Raw genomic sequence first — 17,775 nt, 5'->3', positions numbered from 1 at the left:
GGCAAAAACTGGGTGTTAGGAAGCAGAAGTGAACTTCGTTTTGTGACATGTTAAGCCTAACATTTAAAAGAGGGGTGCTTACACCCACAACTCATTTCTCTCCATCATTTCAAGGGCTTTTTTTTTTTTTTTTTTTGCCACTGTTTTCTGCTACTAAAGACGAGGTTGAGTTTCTGTTAAGAGGATTTGCTGAGATGATTGCATCCAGCTCCTGGATATGAACCCTGGAGTTGCATTTGGGTTTGAGTACCAAAAATAAAACACGCTGTGCACATTCAAAGTCCTTTTGCATATCTAATGGCACCTGAAGTAAGATGCAAATGCATCTTTGGGGGAGAAATTGGGAAGTTTGCTGCAGGAAGGATGGTTATGTAGATACCTGTGAGGTTTTGAGGATAAGGGCAAAGCTTTTGCCTTTGGAACCCATTGGATCCATTGGTCTTGGCCCAACTTGAATAAATTACGTCTCCCTTGGCATCTCTGCTCTTCCATGTTAAGCTCCCGGCTCTGGGAATTTACTGCAAGATGTAATGCTGAGAGGCTGAAGGATTTCTGCTGCTTAGAAGCAGTGGAAGGAAAGGACAGAGAAAATTCTCAGGCAGTCATTTGAAGAATTGAGATCATCAGTGATGGGAGAGGAAAGAGCTGGAATAAATCTCATTGGGAAATTAATGCAGCTTAGGAAGAGATGGGAAGGGTCGAGGGGAGAGAAAAAGTGTTCGCTTTGTTCAGCTGTGAAGCTCTCTGAGTGAATGTATCCACAATAAATCTAGGGAGAGAGCTTGGGGATGGAGAGCACAGTGTGCGTAGGTCTGCTGTCCCAGATGAAGTTGAAAGCTGCTGAGCATTATTCAAATGCATCCCTGCAGACTAACTTCATCTCAGTGCTGGTTTATGCAAAATTGGGATCTAGAGCATCCCTTGTGCCCTCATCCCATTGGGCATTTCTCCTTCCCAAGACTAAATTTCTCTTTTCTACCTAAATCCAGATTTGGGTGGAGGGGTGGGTTTGCATGTCAGCAGCTTGAAGGGGGGTTGCTTCCCCAACTCAATTCCTTACTTGTAGACATTTCACACAGGCTGAGCATCCTAATATTGGGTGTTATGTAATGCCTCTTGTGCTAAAGCAGTGTGGGAGCAGCTTCACCCACAGTGAAATGCGGGAGTGGGAAGCTCCTGAGTATTGGGAGCATGTGACCCTTTTGTGGGGGGGGGGGGGGGGGGGGGGGGGTCCCTTTATGGGATGGTCCATGAGGCTCTTAACCCATTGGCATTGGGGGAAGAGGCATACGGTTGATATTGTCAATGTGGAAAAAAGAAATCTGGTGTTCTTTAAGTTTTATTTCTGTAGAGCAGCTCCTTTGCACTTGTTCAATGACAGGTCTTGCATGAATTTGAGACTGTCAAAGATAGCATCTCCTCCTTTCTTTAATCAACCTGAGCCAAATTGAGAGTAAGTACTGCAAGGGAAAGGCACCAGCTGACTTGGTCGCCTCCTCCAGGCTTTGAGTTTTGGGGTGCAGCCCCATGCACATTGCAGCCTTTTGGGTGTTAAGCCCTTGCTGGTGACACTGCTCTGCTATAAACTAGGGGTGTTGGTGCTCTCATTGCAGAGGTGGAGTTTTCCAAACTTGGAAAAATCCCATCAACTTCCCCTTGGGGAGGCTGAATTCATTACTGGGGGATAAGAAATCGATGGACTCTGATCCTAAATGGAGCATTAATGCATTAGCAACAATTCTGTGGAAAGGCAGAGGAGAGGCAGCTGCCCTAATGTGATTTGCCAAGGCTATGGAAAGTGGCCAGTGGACTCTGTCTGTCTTCAACTCCCAGCTCTCAAACTCCCTCCAACTCTTTGCTCTCATGCTCTTCAGGATCCATTTCTCAGTTTTTCAGAGAGACCAGTGTAGATTTTTCTTCCTCTCTGTTTTGGGATGTGTTGTGAAAAAGCTTTTTCCTAAAATATTTTTTCTCCTTGTAAATCAAGCCATGATGTCATTGTCAAGCTAATCAGACAATTACTGGATGATGGATTTTATAAAATACTCAAAATCCAAGACAATATCTAGCAGAGGAACTAATTTGGCAAATGTTTCAGTTGGGCACTGTAATTCTCCCCTTTTTTTCTTGATGTCAGAACCAGTGCTGGCTAAAAGGACTTTGAGTAATTTCATATTAATCAATCTCTTTTCAAGAAGAGCTCAAAGGACATTCAGGGCTAAAGATAGAAAGGAAGGCACAAGGCCAATGTAATCCTGGGTGCAAGGCTGCTGGTGCCATGCAGCAGGCATGGGATAAGCAGGGGGTGGGGAGGGGAAGTATGTTCCCTGAGTCCCTTTCACCAGAATATTTCCAGAGCAAGCAGAGGAGCAGTGGAAATGCCATATGTTGCTCATCCATCCAGCAGTGAGTTACTCGGTCCCTGGTTTTTAATGCGTGTGTTGTAGTGAAGAGAGAAAGCAGACAAGGATCACCATGCTAGTGCCTGGTGATACTTTCCCATGAGTACTGCAAGCAGCATCCAGATTAGAGATGTTCTTCATTGTAAGAGGAATGGCTTCAGTCTGAATTACCATCAAGGTCTAGAAGCTTGCTTTATTTGAGGCTTGATGCATGCAAATCCTATGGGAGCACAAAGCAGCTCTTTGGCTTCTCCTTTCCCCAAAGTTATTTCCCCTCGCAAGCACTGAAATCAATTACTGAGCTAATTAAATATTGCATTGACTAGATGTAGCCAATCTTCAGCTCAACTCCATGGGTCTCTTCTTGCTTGAGCCTGTGCTGTATTTCTGTGGCCACCTCACTGAACTCTTTGTGATAGCTGAAATCTCTCCTCGTTATGGACAAGCACAGTTGGGTGAGTTGGAGAAATGCAAAGAGCATGCAATGCCTAGAGATGTGCTGAGGTTGCAGGTGCGTGCCATGGTTGCAGGGTCTTCAGTAAAAGATGATGGCCACCCAAAAGTTAGTAGAAATCCTTAGGATTCCCTTTTTTTGATGTAAAACTGATGTTGAGAGCTTTCGCGTTCCCCATGCTGGAGCATCCTCCAACCCTTCCATGTTTTACTCACATATGACTAAACCCAGGAGGCATGCTAGCACGAGCCAAGAAGGCATTTTCTCCTCGTCCCAAACTATTTAAATCTTAATGCTGCTGTGCTGGGCTCCGGAGAGCAGGACTGAAGGCAGAAGAGGGGAAGTTTCTGCTAAACGCTTTAATTTTGCTGGCAAGTCCTTTTGGCGATGCATGGAGGAGGGGAGCAGCTCTACAACAAGGCAAACAGTCTGCTTTTGTGCCCAGCCCTTTCTTTTCCTTGGCTGCCAGAGAATTTACCAATTAAACGGTTGTTTAGGGCTCTAAAACCACTAATCAGATCTGCCAAAAGCCTTAATGAGAGCTTTTCATTTCCCTTCCTCTTGTTTTTTTTTTTTTAAAGGTTCATTAAGGATCCACAAAGAGTGGCAATGAATTTCTCAAGCCATGCTCCTCACCCTAAAATAATTGCCCAGTCAGTTCTTCACTGCCCCTTGCTAACCTGGGAATTGGGCATGGGATGCTTTTCCCTGGGAATTGTTCTTCTCTTCCCTTCCTCGTTTTACCACTATCCCTTTTTCTGTGTGTTGTTCTTGTTTGTTTGTTTGGAAGGGGGCTTTTTTCTCTTTGTTTTTCATGCAAAGCCAAAGAGAGCTTGGGCAAGCGTTGATTAGAGCACATTGGGTTTGACTCCATCATTGATCCCCAGATTTCTCCTGGACGTTGAGCTGCTCTCATTGTGGTTTCTCTTGCTGTTGTCAGCCTCAGAAACAAACTTCTCCCCAAAGAGCAGAGCCCTTCAAGGGGAGCAGATGGTGATGAGGAGGAAAGTCGTGGGCAGAAGGATGCAAATGATCTTGGATGTCTGTGCAATATTCATCTCATCAGGGCTGTGCTGCTGGGGAATGTATCATCCAGCTTGTTGCAGGCTCTTCCCCCAAAGTCACCTAGGTTTAGGGTGGTTGGTGAGTGTTTTGTGCTACTTCAATGCTTTCCACATCTAAGCCACTATCACATCATGTGCCACAAAAGGTGTTTTCTAACATAACAGATACATTGCTGGAGGTATTGCTCCAAAACTGAAATTGCACTGTGTCCCCGGCCAGCTCTGCAATGATATCTCCTCTATCAGATAGAGCAAACCTGCAAATTTCAGGACATTAAGATTTCAGTTCCAGAAGCGACTCTATGTTTTGATCAGCTCTAATTATGGAGTATCACTGTGTGCTTCTTGTGTGATCTGAGCATGTAGATGTTTCAAAGATCTCAAGAAAATAACAAATTGCAGAGGGTGTTTAGCTTTCGAAAGTTGGACATTTTGCACCAAAAGATAATCTGCTGGCATCTTCCTAAAAGAACTGCTTGCTCCTGGACCTGACACTAACTCCTGTAAGTAGGCAAGGGTGGCATAGTGCTGAGCTGACATGTTTTAATATTTAAGGAAAAACCATAATAACATGTAGAAATGATGGGGAGTTTCTCAAAGCTACTTATCAGCTGCAAAACTTGCCTAGACCTCTTCAAAACTGTAAAACTCTACTCTCAGATGAGTGTATTGTGCATTTAATTCTCTGCACAGATCTCCTCTGCATTGCTAGGCAGCTTAAGATGCTTTAATGTGTGCAGCAGAGGCTCGTGGTGACACATGTAATTAAGTCTTGCAGAACACCCTTCAACAGTAGAGATCAAAGCAATTTGCAGAATAAATGTGCGTCATTATCTCGACTTTACAGGGAAACTGAGGCTTAGAGAGCCAAAATCTCCCAGCAGACAAAGGCTTGTGGGAGGGAGGAAAAGCAGGATTCCCAAATCCCTGTTCTGCTGACAAGGCAAAACTGCAGAGCACTGAAATTTGCAATGAATGTGTTTGGTAGCCTACAATGAAGGCTGCAAAGGGGGGGATAATTCAGCTTGAAAGAAGAAATGAATTGAGATACAAACAGATTCTTCCCCCCCACCTAAAAAAAAAGAAAAAGTCTTGAAAGAAGAACTTGACTTACTGCGTGGGGTGATATTTTTAAGGAGAAAAATCAATATATTGCTATGTTGATCCTAGGATCCTCATCCTGAGTGAACAAACCCAATCCATCTTCAGTTCTAGTGCTACGAAGTGGGGTGACCCAACCTATTTGCAACCCATGGACTCTCTCTCCAGAATTCCTGCCTGCTGCCATGTTATGGCAACTCCATAGACCAGGCATCCAAGATAAGATGGAAATTTAGGATGTGACTATGGAGTCACTGTCCCCGGAAGTATTCAGTAAATGTGGAGATGTGGCACTGAGTGACGTGGTTGGTGGGCATGGTAGGGATGGATTGATGGTTGGATTGGATGATTTTGCGGTCTAATCAAACCTTTATGATCCTATGATAGACAGGATTATATGACTTTCAATAAGGCCAAGTGCTGGGTCCTGCATTTTGGTCACAGCAATGCCAGGCAACCCTGCAGGCTTGGGGAGGAGTGTCTGAAAACTGCCTGATGGAAAGGGACTTTGGTGTACTGATGGACAGTTGGCTGAATATGAGCCAGCAGTGTGCCCAGGTGGCCAAGAAGGCCAGTGGCATCCTGGCTTGGATCAGGAATGGTGTGGTGAGCAGGACGAGGGAAGTCATCCTGCACCTGTACTCAGCACTGGTGGGGCCTCACCTCAAGTACTGTGTTCAGTTTTGGGCACCACAATACAGAAAGGACACGAAGGTGCTAGAGCAGGTCCAAAGAAGGGCAACAAGGCTTGTGAAGGGCTTGGAGAATATGACCTATGAGGAGAGACTGAATGAACTGGGGCTGTTTAGTCTGGGGAAGAGGAGGCTGAAGGGACACCTTATTGCTCTTTTCCAATCCCTGAAAGGTGCTTACAGCAGAGTGAGGTTGATCTCTTCTCACAGGTGACAGGACAAGGGGAAATGGCCTTAAGTTGTGCCAGGGGAGGTTTAGGTTGGATATCAGGAAACACTTCTTTACAGAAAAGGTTGTTAAGCATTGGTATAGGCTGCCCAGGGAGTGGTTGAGTCACCATCCCTGGATGTGTTTAACAACCGTTTGGATGTGGTGCTCAGGGACATGATTTAGTGGAGTGTTGTTAAAGTTAGGGTGGTATGATTAGGTTGCGGTTGGACTTGATCTTTAAAGTCTTTTCCAAACTGAGCAATTCTATGATGTGCTGACATACTGACATTCTCATGGCACTGCTATGTTGAGCAATGCTGGCATGCCCATTACTCTTTTTGGCCAAGTAGGAGTGGAGCATGCCAGAGGTGTCCCTCAGCTCACCATTTCTTGACCCTGCATGGTGGTGTGGGGCTGCAGCCAAAATTTGATGGTCCTCATTGAGAGGAGCTGGATCCACTACTCTCCCATCCAATGTTCTGTTTCCAAGGGCTCTCAAGATACTACCCATTTACTTTTCTTGCCATAATTAAATTTTGCTTTGCAACTACAAAATAAAGCCTCCTGACAACCAGTGGAAAAATAATTAGTGGCACATTGTGTCATTAAACACTAGACTTTAATTAAATTGCATAGAGATAACTGTCTCTAATGACTGGAAGTCTGGAGCCTCGAGACAGCTGAGCACTCAGCAGAATGGAGTAAAACACCTCATAAAACAGACAGAAGTCAGGTCCTTTCCTCTGGCTGATTAAGCACCTGTCTAAATAGGACATCACATTGCGTCTTCCACATGAAAATAGCTTACTATCCCTTTTCGTCCCCTGCTTGTCATCTCTTTGGAGCTAAAGAACATTTGTCATGGTTAAGTTCTTCCCTAGGAGGAGGTGCTGGCTCTCTCATGTCAGCGTCTCTATGTTTGGTGACCTTTTCATGTCCCTGCTTTGAGAGGTTTCCCCTGGTTATGGTGTGGTTAGACCTGGACCAACCACGGCAGTGGAGGTCACCCTTGAAATATCACCTTTGTCAACATGTGACATAGGCATGATTTTTGGTGAATTGGTTTCTTGGAGCGTCTAGGTCACTACATCTGGGTGCTTGCCTATGTACTCAGAGGTCTCGAGTTTATCTCCTTAAGACTTCCAGTCACTCCTGACCCATTTTCAAGGCTGTCTTTGGCCACCCACATCTCAAAACCCTTTTCTGGCCACGCACCAGCTGCTTGTCTCTGCTTGGGGGATACTGGGGCTAGGGGGGCTGGCACCACCCTGCTCACAAAGTTTTTGGGTTGTTTGTGCGTGTTTAGTGGGGGGGAAAGGGGAAGCAATTGAATTCATATGGGGTTAGGAAGTTGCTCCCAGGCTTGAAATTGCTTTTTGAGCCAGAAAACATTACATTTTTCTAGGATTTCTGCCTTGCCTGGGTACAGCTAAGATCCCCCTCCATTGCTGGCCCATCCCAGTGTTTTGTGCTGACTTCTCCAAATGCGCGTAAAAAGCATGAGCCTTCTTCTGTTGTGAAAATTTAATTACTGCTTTCTCGCATGTCGCTGCCAGACCTATAAAAAGAGGCTTATCAGGAGCGATAAGCTCGGCATCCTTGGGAACTGCACCGTAACTCATCCACAGAGCAGAAATGCAAAGGGGCAGCTCTTTTTGTGGCCTTTTTCCAACTGCCTTCTGCTGGCAGTGTTACAGCAAGTCACTTTGTCGGGGTATAAATGCTCTAGGTTTTCTTTTTCCTCCTAAATAGAATTAAAATTCAACTGCTTCCCCATGGGTTTTTGCTCCATCTTCCATCCTCTTCCCACTTAGGGGCGTAGTTTAGTGGACAGTATTGGTGACAGGTGGATGGTAGGACTAGATGATCTTAGAGAATCTTTTCCAACTTAATGGTTCTATGATTTTTCTCCTTACTACTTCAGCTGTGAATCCAAAATTCCTTGGGAAAAGCTTTGTTTTTAAGTGATCCCATTGCTGGTGCAAAAGAGCTGGAAGAATCCAAGAGGGACACTGTTGATATCTCCCTTGCTCACCATCACGTTGTAGCATCTCTGAAAGTTGACCCTTGTCTTAACCAGCAAGCAGATGTCTACACAAATCTCCAGAGAGCAGAAGTTGACTAGAGCAAGTAATAGGGAAAGAGAGAGAGAGCTCTAAGAGTTCATTTCCTGCATATTTCTCAGTGTTTTTTCTCCTTGTAAAACTGCATTATGGACTATGGCTGTATCTCTAAAGCAAACAGCTGTGTTCTGGGCAGGGCTTTCAGGTGTGCCTGGAATTAGGATGTCTGACAGCCCAGAGATGGATGTAAAGCAGCTCGAGGAGGGCAAGGTCTCCTCTGAAAGACTTGAAAACCTACTGAGAAGCAGAAATCCCTCCTGGATGTAGCTTTGTGCTCAAGGCAAGGGGTCACATGAAGCAGCTTGCTCATGACCACTCTTGGCTTTCTCCCCATGCAGGCTGAATCTCTCCCTTTTGCCTGCTCATTGCTTTCCATTGGGTTCCAGAGGCTCACTTTGATTTATCATTGCTGGTTCTTCTCAAATGTGGTGCTCCTCTCTCAACTCCTGTTTCGTCGAGATCAGCAGCAGAGCACAAACGTGAAGCAGTGCAATGCTTGCTGTTTGTTTTTTCATTTGCAACTCTTTTAATGAAAATCACTGTTTTTCTGTGGCTCTGCAAAAAAAAAAAAGTATACATATGTATGCTGCTTGTTTTTCTGCTTGAAGCAAGGCTGTGTATGTGTTGGGGTACAAGCTGGACTTGGTGGGACTTGGCTGACCTCCTGCAACGTTTAAGGTCAGCTCTGTATGGGTTTCCTTGCATAATTCGACTGCTGGAACCGAAGCTGAGTTGTGTGTCCAATTGGCCAAACACCTCCTGTCTCATTGTTTCTCTCTTATATGATTTGGCTCTTCTTCAAGGTCAATTTTAGGTTCCTCGATGTAATGCTTGGCTGCACAACCTTTATCTCATGTGGATTCTACCAAATTGCTGCGAATCACGTGTTGCGGCTCTGATGTATGGACAAATTGCCATGCCTGAGCAATATGGTGCTGCCTATATGCTCATGTTAAGTGGTGTTTTTTTGAGGGATTTGCTCCTGCAGGAATGATCTGGCATGAAGGTGGCTATTACGGTGCTGGGATGGGCAGCACTGGGCCATCTGGCAGACTTTTCACAGGCAGGTAGCTGGCAAGGTCAGTGCTTGGTGCTTTCAGAAAAAGGCACATTGAAAGACACTTGGATCAGGTTTATGAAGTTTGAGCTGCAGGCTGGAAAGTCCTTTTCGAATAGTGTTTGTGCAAGTGCCTTCTTCCAACCTACAGTCTACTGCAGCGGGGTATGAGGGCAACAATACCACATGTAGGAGCTGCTTTCAGCATTGCAAAGGGATAAATGTGGAATCAAAGCATCGTGTAATGGTTGGGGTGGAAAGGACCATAAAGCCCATCCAGTTCCAACCTCTTGCCAAGAGCTGGGTGACCCCACCAGATCAGGGTACCCAAAGCCATCCAACCTGGCCTTGAGCACTTCTAGGTTGGATGGAGGCATTCAGGTTGGAATTCTGAAAACTGGGGGTCTGGCTTCAAATCTGAGCTACATGCCTTTTCCTGCCCTTTATCTAGATGTCACTGTGGAAAACAATTTTCCTTGATTTTTTTTTTTTTTGGTCAGTTTTTGGTGAAAATGGGGGGGAAACTGTGTTCGTGAGATAAGATGTCACACTGGCTTGCCTGTCTGTATCTGTTAGGTTGGTGTTTTATACACTTCAGCTAACCCAGGGGAAAGGTGATTTGTTCCTTGGGGGAAACATTTATAAAGTCTTGCCTGTCTTGGAAAAACTAGTCTCTAAAGAGCGATTGCAAGGATTGGACTTATTTATCCAAGTCAAGAGCCTGGTAGGAAGGGCATGATGAGCCTATGAAATACAAAAAGATGAGAAATCAGATGCCGGCAGCTCTGGAAGATGAGAGGAGTCAGTGACTGAGAAACACTACAAAAACCCACTGGGGAAAATGTGAATTGATAAAAGGAACACTTTGCACATCTGGTCTATAATGAGACAGTGTGCTGCCCTGCTGCAGTTCCCAATTCCCTCTTCCAGCTCCCTTAAATTCAGGCCAGTGCGTGCTATGGTGCTGCATCAGTTGCAACAAAGGGGCTGCTCCCTGCTTTAAAATTAGAAAAGCATGTCCCCTCCCCCCCCCCCCCCCCCCCCCCCACACACACACACCTCCCCCACCCTGAGCTGCCAAAAACATTTTGTTATCCCGTTTGCATCCAAACTTCAGCCAGAATTTATTTTGCTCTTTGCCAGGTACTCAGTGGTGAATGGATGTAGCACTTAACCACAGCCTGTTCTCCACCTTACCTGTCTGAGGAGATGCGGGGAGCAATTTGCATATTTATTAAATATCTTTTCACAGGATACACAAACAGTGGCACTGTGTGTTGCTCACAGTGCTGGCAGGGAAAGGTTGGGAAATGTGCTTAACAAACTATGCTGAAGGCAACACAGGCAGTGCTTGAGCAGACAGGGTTTGGCTTTTTCTTTCCCTTAAGATATAGAGGCGCAAGTTTTTTTCTTTTCCCAGTTTGTCCACAATTTCTATATTTTAATGCAGTGGTGACAAAATGTGCAGCCCTCTTGAGTTTGGCCCAAACTCTATTTTTGCAAGCGCAGAGTTGTCCCATAAGGTATTTAGCAGGGTTGGTGGGTAGCTTGCTTTAAGCCATTTCCCTTTAGGAAACCCATTCTCTGCCATTGCTGCTTGCCCCAAACCTGAAATTTGGGTTGGTTGTCTCAAAGACAGTACTTTGAGGCTCTTATATACAAAAGCATCCCATCTCTTTCCGTAGCCTATCTCTTACTACTGGGAAGGCTCACATTAAAGAGTTCATAGAATCAGTAAGGTTTGAAAAGACCTCTGTGATCCTCTTGTCCAACCTCTGATCCATCCCCACCATGCTCACCAACCATGTCCCTAAACAGAGTCATAGAATCACTAAAGTTGGAAAAGACCTCTAAGATTCCCAAGTTCAACCACCAACCCACCCTGCTGCTGAGACGTAAATTCCATTTCCATGATCTTGTGACATGCAGAGGTCATGTAAGATGCCAACGACAGCACTGACACAACAGAAGCAACCTCAGTTTCTAACAGATTGCTACATCTCATAGCTGCCCTATCTTTGGTAATCAGAACCAAGATGCTACAAACCCCATGTGTGGGCTTGCCTTGCTCACCTGGCTGTCAAAAAGTTGACCTACATGTCCTTAATCTGGGCTAAAAACAAGAATTTTTTGCTCTCCTGCTAGCAGGAGAAATCACTAACCTGGCTGCTGGGAGAGCTTGCATAATTCACCTTGCTTCCAAGGCAGGCTGAGCAGAAAGCAAATAAGTTGCTGCTGGGGATAAAAGAGAGCACACAAACAAGCAATTCCCATTTGCACCTTTGGGAAGGAGCCTTGGACGTGAGGAAATAAATGGAAAATGCGTTTGCAAACTTTACCTGAGACTGAATTTTGCCTGTTTGCCTCAGCACATGTTGTTAGTTGTAATTTCTTGCTGGGTGATGGACAGGGCTTGAAGTCAGCATCTAGAGCAGAAAACACATGCTCTCCTCTGAGATGGATGCACGCTCCCTGCTCTATGAAACATATTATGTGCCCAAGGTGATACAGACATTGTAAGAGCTCCCCTGACAATACGTAAAAATTTATTGTTGCTTCAGACCTGCTCTATGTGCCACAGATTTACGGGCTGAGAGGTGAGGTTGTACAGAAGCAAAGTGGGTAATGGGAAGGTGTGAAGAGGAGGTGCAGTGATGATGACTTGGAGTAGAAACATATATAAATTGTAGCAAACAAAAGAAAAAAATGCATTTCTTTTTCCCCTGGTGAAGGCCAGAGGCAATCCTTGAGGCTGTGAAGTGATGCAGATGGAAGCTAACTTTGTAAAATGGGATGAGGAGGGAATTGAGGTGGCATGGCTGAGATGTGAAACAAGATGAAAGAACAAGGCATGGTGAGATTGCTTTGCAGGAGGGTAAACACTGGGCTGTCTATGGATAGCATCTCTGTTTGAACAGGCCACAGCAGCTGTTTGCCCCTGTGATGGGAAGTGCTGCGGTGCTCCCCAAAAGCTGCATGCCTCAGTGCCACCCAGGATTCACCGGATGAGCCCTGGGCAATGCAAACCCCTTTGTGCCTTTCAGTGGGGATGCATTTACAAATACATGTTAACAGCATGCAACCTATGCTGGATAAGCTGCAGATCATGCATAAAGCATACATGGGTGAAGTGTGTAACTTACGGTAGATACACCCTAAATCAGGACCTCAAATTCAAGCTAACCCACAAAACTTGAGCACAGCAGAGCAGGATGTAAAAAAGACCTGACAGCCTTTTCACTTTGTGCAGTGCAAGCGAGCAATAGCAGTGAGCACTGGTAAATAAATAACAGAGATCTCCGTGCTGCCGACAGCAGCAGGGCCAGGTTCTGCTGACCCTGGCATTGTCGCTACCTGAAGGGAGAAATGCTCTATAAAATATTGAAGAAAAAAAAAAAGTAATAGAAAGCCAGGCAGCTTGACTAATAGCGTGGGGAGGGAGGCAGCCACGCTCTCCCAACGTCATTTTGTGAAGGCTCAACACTCAGCTGCGAAAGGACCATGAGAACAGGTGTAATGCTCCCAAAATGTGTTTCAGAAGCCCAAATCCCAGAGGTTTGCCACCACTCTGGGAGTGGGTAGGAGCACCTTCAATAGGGACGGTCTCCAGGGGTGCACAAATTGCCCCCCAAGACCCCCTGCAAGACTGCAGGTTGCCATGACCGAGTGCCAGCTCCCTCCTTTACCCACTCAATTACATGAATATTGCATGTTAAAATTACAAATTTATTTATAGTCTCTATTTTTTTCCCCCCTCAGCTTCACAATTTGTCTTACAGCTCATCAGCCGTAACAAATTCGGCTTCATAAAGCAAAGGCATGGGTTATTATTACCTTATGGAAATAAAATGGAAGCAGCAGATCTTTATTCCTAGGCCTGGCATTTGTCTCCTTGAATGCTTAACGTGGTTTTGGTCGGCGCTTCAAATTTGTTCCAGCCTCTAAAGACAATGACAGGCTCAGCTTGGAGGGATTGGATCATATTTCCTCCCTCTTCTCACTCCTTGCAGCTGGATATTGCTCCCAAACCCCATGTTATTTACTTACAAGGGATGCTCCATTGCAAGCCCAATGTTATTTGCTTGCTGGAGAGATGCTTCATTGCAAACTCAACATTATTTGTTTGTTGGAGAGATGCTCCATTGCAAACCCAACGTTATTTGTTCACTAGAGTGATGCTCTGTTGCAAACACTATGCTGTTTCTGTTGGAGGGATTCTTTGGGGATGTAAACTTCTTTTTTGCAAACCTCTGCAGTTCTGATATTGTTGGTTTTGCAACTCCTTGTTGAGCTGAGGGTGCTGTTCTGGTTTTGTTTGGTGCAAGGGCAACTCAGCCTGCAGGGTGTGAGCTGGGAGAGGACTTAACCCAAATCTGAGTATGTTGGAAGGGGGAAAAATCATTTTAGCATGGCTGCCATTGTTGCCAAGATCAGAGAGAGATCCTGAAGTTATTCTTTTAACTCATTTTTAGGTTGAGGAATCTATGAGAGGCCATTATTTGGTACTAATGGAGTTTTATTTTGAATGGAAAGTATTGGAGGAAAAGGGAAAAACACAGCATTTTCACCTGCATCTAGCATAGATGATGATGATTCTTTTTTTGAGCCAAAGACTTGGAAAAAGAGTTTAAAATTAAACCACATGTCATCCTGAGTGTCAGGATGGAGGAGGGAGACAAGCCAGGGAAAAGGATGCCTGCAACTTTTAATCTTATTTATATCAACCCCATGGCTGTCATCAGCCTATTTATGCAGCTGCGAAGACGTTCTATAGAACGCCTTCTGTGTATATATATCTGTGCATGTGCACTTGTGTATTTATACAGCTCCAGGGGGGACTCATTTAGTAAATGATGGGAGATGTTTCACCAGCTGAGGCCGGGCTCCTTCCACAGCATGCAAACTGCTTCCCCCTTTTGGGTGTTTTTACGATTTTGAGGCTGCCCAGGGCGGTTTTAGCAATAGAGACTGGGCAAGGTGTGCTTGGGATGGACATCACACTGGGGTGCCTGTTGCGTTGGAAAAGCAAAATGCTTTTGTTTATGTTAAAGCAATTTGTTGTGCCCTTCCAAGCTGGAGCTTGGTTTTGATGTGAGCCCCAGGTCAATGCCATGGGATAGATGCTCCAGGAGCCATGGTCATGTAGCAGAAAGCATTGCCCTTGCACTGCTAAGTTTTAGAACTGATGGTAAATGGAAAGAAAATGTTATGGGTTCCTGGCACAGCCTGAGCATGAGGAAAAATCCGAACAGCTGGCAATGTTTCATCTCTGAGGTGGCTGAAATGTTTTAATATTGTTATGGGTTTTTTGGATTTTTAAGATAGAGGTAAGGGGATTTCTGAAACAGAATTTTCTGTCCAGCTGAAAAACTGAAACTTCCCATCTGTGAGAATGGAGAGAGAGGCCAAGCTAATCCTTTCAAAATACTCACCATTTTTCTAAAAATGTGACTTTAAAAATGTGACACCTCCCCAGGTGTGTTATAGTCATGAAATACTGCAGTATTTGGGAAATCAGGATTTTTTTTTTTTTTTTTTGCACTTCCCCAGATCTTTATTTTGGTGGAAAACAACAAATCTGGCCTTAACACTGATTCATGGGCTCAGGGGAAGAGATGGGGCTGAACAGATGGGGACGTACATGCTGGATTTCATCTTATCAAATGGACATTTCTTCCTCTCCTATGAGCATATAATGAATGATAGGATCCATTTTTTGGTGCTTATATGTAAGAAATTGCAGTGTAGCAGCAACCAGCATCACAAACTGGTTTGCACTGGTGTCAGCTGGGAGGGAGTCCAAACAGGTGGCTGCAGTGTGTTTTCTGTCCTTTAAATGGAGCAGGATTGGCCTCACTGAGCCATGCATACTGGATGCAAAGATCTCCCTGAACACATCCCAGTTGCCTTCTTTATTTTTATTTTTTAATATATATTAATTTTTGCATGCAGTGTGTGTGCAAAATGTATACGGCAAAAAAAGCACATTGGGGAGAGCGATAATCTAATGAAAGCAAACAGCTATGGTTGTGATTACACCAGAGTGGGGAAATAAGGACTTCTTAACAGCATTAGCCACTGGCACAGATTTATATGAATAATTACAGCACAAACACCAATCTTGGGAATTATCCATAGTGCTGGAACTGGCTTGAATCATACCTGAATATTTTGGAGTCTGTAATATTGTAATATTTTGGGAATAATACCTGAATATTTTGGGTTATGAAATATATATCCCCTTAAAGATTTAGGGCTAAGAGCACTTTGATGTAGCGTCTCCAACATGTGCAAGAGCACCTGTGGGTTTGGGTGCTTAGTGCTTTGCTTCTGCCCTGTTGCATCAACGGTGGAGTATGTTAATTATAGCATATTAATTATATGTAATAATTAAAACACGCATGCTGTGAAAAGCTCCTTGCTGACATGATACAGCCCTTTTGCTCTCGCTGTCAGAAGAAAAAATAAAAGCATTGAGGAAATTGCTTTAATTCCCTCCTGGGACTTGGTGCTACCTGGCCAGAGCGGGATCAGTTGAAAGCATTTGGTGCTAAATAAAATGCTAGAAATGAATGCAGTGGGAGGGCAGGGCTCCTTGGAAACAGAAATAGCTGCTTGCAGGGTCGTGCTGAGCCCAAGGTGGGTTTGAACAAATGAAAATGATGGCTTTAAGGAAAACTTGAGTCTGGATGAGCTGTGATTTGGGAACGCTGCTGTTTCATTTTACGGTGGCTTTTTATTGTTAAAAAGGGATGAAAATAGCAAGACCTTTTGCTATCACAGCAAAGCAAAACATTTGGGGTTAAACGCAGTGTGTTGGGTTATCCCATGGTGATGTTTCTTTGCTTTTTGACTGCCTGGGTTTCTATTTTTGAGGGAGAAATGCCAGCAAGGGTCATGAGCAAAGCAGCAGTCAGGGCTGGGAAGAATGGGTGGATTCTCCTGCTGAGACAATTCTATTGAGAACAAGTTCCGGGTCCATAAATTGAGATAAATCTTCCTTTCTGTAGAGAAAATTGGATTATTTGAAAATGGGTACAGTCTGAGAAATTGGCGCCAATGCTGCAACCACATCTGCAGCATCCCAATGCCTAAATCCTCTCCACTGCACTTCTTCCCAATGGGAGCACCCCAGCCCATTTGTTACTCCCATTTGTAGGAAAGATTAACGTGGTGAAAGGGCAATACAGGAGTGTAACAGCAACGGAACCAACACAAACAGGATGGTATTTCAAAGAAACAGTAAAGGTGCTCACCCATCTCTGAAGATCTCAGCTCCCAGGAAAGACTCCACAAGGGAGGGATTGCCAACCAGAGATCCTTTCCCAGTGGCAGTCAGCCCTTAAATGGGATCTAAGGTGCAGCCAGGCTCCAACCTGTCCTGTCCCACAGCTGCATTGCCTTCACCTGTTCTCCCAGGGCTGACTGGTTCCTTTTCCCAGGTGCTCAATCAGTGGCTTAGGCTGTGATTCGGCAGTTACTGTACACCATCCCCCCATGCCCACTATGTCCATCAGTGCCACATCTCCACACTGAACACCTCCAGCGATGGTGAACCCACCATCTCTCTGGGCAGCCTATACTGATGCCTTGCCAGTCTTTTGGAGAATAATTTTTTTTTCTAATACCCAACCTGAAAATCCACAGGGATGGAGTAGGGATTTGCAAGGAACAGGCACACCTACAGCTTGGTCAGTTGCTCAGAGTCCCCATCCAGCCTCACCAGAATTCCTTTATTTCACCTGCATATGGGCATTTTCCATCATGAGGGATGGTGCATGATGGGAACCTGCTGCGATCCTCAATACGCTTCATTGAGTTTTTCAGCCAACAGGAAAAAATCAGATCTTGTACAGACTCAATGAGGACTTGTTTTGGCAAGGAATATCCTCCACAAAAAAGCCCACGATGGGGTCATCTGACTCCTGACAGAAGGTTGGGGAGGACGGGCAGAGCAGAGAGCTAGAGACACGTGCTGCACTTTGCCAGTTTCCTCATAAATCTTGATTATGAAGCCCTTGCGCTGAAGTTAATTTTCTTGTAGATGCATATCAGTCATGTAGCTGGGAATTTTGTGTGCACTAATGAGGAATTGCAGCCTCGTCACATTATTACTTGCTAATTAGTACACAGACTTCTTCTGGAAAGGTCAGGAGAGAGGAGCTGAGAAATTTCACTTTTTAATTTTTTTGTATCAAATTGGGGTCGCTGGGTGCAGAGGGAGATCTGCCTATAGCTCTCTGCCCTGGATTTCTGCTGTTCCCAAAGGTGTTGAGGACAGTGCTTTGGATCTTGTTTTTGCATTGGCTCCATCCATCAAGGATGGGAAGGATGTTGGCTCCATCCTCAAATAGGGATTTTCTGTTGCACTGGGATAAAGCTATGGGAGAGCCCTTATTTCAGAAAAGACAAAAAAAAAAAAAAACCAACCAAAAAAAAAAAAAAAAACCCAGCCAAATCAGCTCATTTTGTGCTTTTCCAGCCTCTGGGGCTGTCAGCAGAGTACCTTAACCAGCCTCTAAATTCACAGGAAATTAAAACCCAGGCAAAACCCAATGAAGCCAGACACCCAATACAAACGGCAATATCTTCATCCAACAATTTACATCACTTACTGTCTCCTCCAATGTCCTGGGATTCAGCTGACAGCTTGCATGCTTCTCTTGTGTTC

General features: G+C 44.8%; 1 protein-coding gene across 1 annotated transcript in view; it reads left to right on the top strand.

Moving 5' to 3' along the window:
• The window catches only part of IGSF21 (immunoglobin superfamily member 21), a 94,557-nt gene that overhangs the window by 32,161 nt on the left and 44,621 nt on the right, over positions 1–17,775 (top strand). The gene's annotated exons all lie outside the window — the stretch shown is intronic.

Source organism: Gallus gallus, chromosome 21 (assembly GCF_016699485.2).
Source record: "Gallus gallus isolate bGalGal1 chromosome 21, bGalGal1.mat.broiler.GRCg7b, whole genome shotgun sequence".
Lineage (NCBI taxonomy): Eukaryota > Metazoa > Chordata > Aves > Galliformes > Phasianidae > Gallus > Gallus gallus.
The sequence above is the reverse complement of the archived record's forward strand: the minus strand, read 5'-3'. Positions and strand labels throughout refer to the sequence as shown.